The sequence below is a fragment of the Tamandua tetradactyla genome, chromosome 6 (assembly GCF_023851605.1).
Source record: "Tamandua tetradactyla isolate mTamTet1 chromosome 6, mTamTet1.pri, whole genome shotgun sequence".
NCBI classification, from domain to species: Eukaryota; Metazoa; Chordata; class Mammalia; order Pilosa; family Myrmecophagidae; genus Tamandua; species Tamandua tetradactyla.
Window position 1 is genome coordinate 97,677,445 of NC_135332.1, and position 1,771 is coordinate 97,679,215.

At 45.3% G+C, this 1,771-nt stretch overlaps 1 non-coding gene across 1 annotated transcript; it reads right to left on the reverse strand.

Annotated features, from left to right (window-relative positions):
- Positions 1 to 844: 844 nt before the first annotated feature.
- LOC143689342 (small nucleolar RNA U3) lies at positions 845 to 1,062 on the reverse strand. Its single transcript, XR_013178779.1, has one exon. It is a non-coding gene; the product is annotated as a small nucleolar RNA U3 (small nucleolar RNA).
- Positions 1,063 to 1,771: the final 709 nt, after the last annotated feature.

The following is a 1,771-nucleotide window of genomic DNA, read 5'->3' on the forward strand; positions in this document are numbered from 1 at the left end:
CACAGCGTCACTTTGATGTCTGTAAGTGGTGTTTTATTCTGGCCTAGGAAGATACAAGCCAAGTCTCGCCATTAGGTACTGTTTCACACAAAGGAGAGGGGTTTGTAGCTACCTGGCAAGACAAATCATATAAATGGGAAACACTAGCAAATGGAAACAAGTGAAAGGTGATGAGGTCAGAACTACCAGCTGGGTGGAAGGAGACAGCAAAGCTCATAGGCAAGAGTCCCTGTTAAGAATAGGGGCCCTTTGAAAAGAGTCCCCAGAGGCTTGAAGCTTACTCCCAGCCTTTGCTGGCTCCATCCTCTATAATGCTAACAAGCCAGTTACCCCGTCCCAGTGTTCCTTATTTGTAAATTACAACACTAGCAGCTTCTAAGAATAGGGTTTCATGGACAAGATGCCACTATACAATTAAGACACACGAGAAATTAAGAAGGGGACAGAGATGGTTTAAAGACAGACTAGGAAACCTCATAGAAGTTTGCCAGTTGTGCCGCCCTCCATTGGCAAGAGAGGACTGTGTGAGTTTGGGAAGCACTGGGGGGTTGTGTGCCATCTCAGGGCTGCCCTTCCCTCCCTCGGAGGGCTTGTCCTCCTGACTCACTTTCCGACTGCTGTTCTCCTGGAAGTTCTGGCTTCTTTCCTTAAGAAAGGTCAAGGAGGTAAAGGCTCCTGGAAGACGGTGATGGTTGTTGCCTGCTGGCCCTGCCTCCATGGCCACACAGTGGAGGGACATTATCGCAGCTCTGTCCTGGGGAGCACAGCCAGATCTACTCCTGAGCACCTGGGAAGGTGCTTCAGGACCCAATGGATAATCTTTCTTTTTTTTTTTTTAGTGGAGACCACGGAGACCCCATCCCCTCCCTCTTGCTCTTCCAAAAAAAAAAAAAAAAAAGAGACGAACCATCATCAATGGCAAATGGCAGTAGTAGCCAGACCACACCAAGAGCCCGCTTCTCACTTTCAGGAGTGGACCCTGCATCTCCCCTTCGTGGCTTCCCGCACACTACATGTGCAAAAGGCAGGACCCGGAGACACGACCCCTGAAAGGACAGTCTTCCCACAGGTTGTCTTTTCTTTTTTAATATTAATTTTTAATTTTTTGTAAACATAATAACAAACAAACACAAACATGCTGACCATACGATCACTCCATTCTACATACACAGTCATTCACAATATCATCACATAGTTGTATATTCATCATCATGATAATTTCTTAGAACATTTATATCCATTCATGAATAGAAATAAAAAGAAAACAGAAAAAAGTTCATACATAACAGGTTGTCTTTTGACAGCCTCCAACCCTAATTCAGGAACTGCTGATTGGCTGGCCTGTTTGCTTGATAAAACCCATGTGTTTTCCTTTAAAAATCCTTTTGTTTTTTTAGGGGGGCGGGGTGCATGGTTCGGGAATTGAACCTGGGTCTCTGACGTGGAGGGTGAGCATTCTACCACTGTAAAATCCTTTCCAAGTAAGCTTTTTCTTCCAGTTTTTTTTTTCTTTCATGATGGTAGTCACATACCCAGTAATACAGGCGAGTTCCCTTTAAAAAAGAGTTCATCTCGTACAAATAGTTCTCCTTCCTTCTCTGGCGATTCAGTGTCCAGATGACAAGTGGCCTGTGGGTGTGGGGAGTGCCGGAAGTCTCCTACATGGCAACACTGAGAATGTTTATTGTGGAATGGGAACTTTTGCCCCGTGAAGTCACCTCCTCCGAGTCACCAGCAGCTTTCTGATATTCTATCACAGGAAATTCCTGGT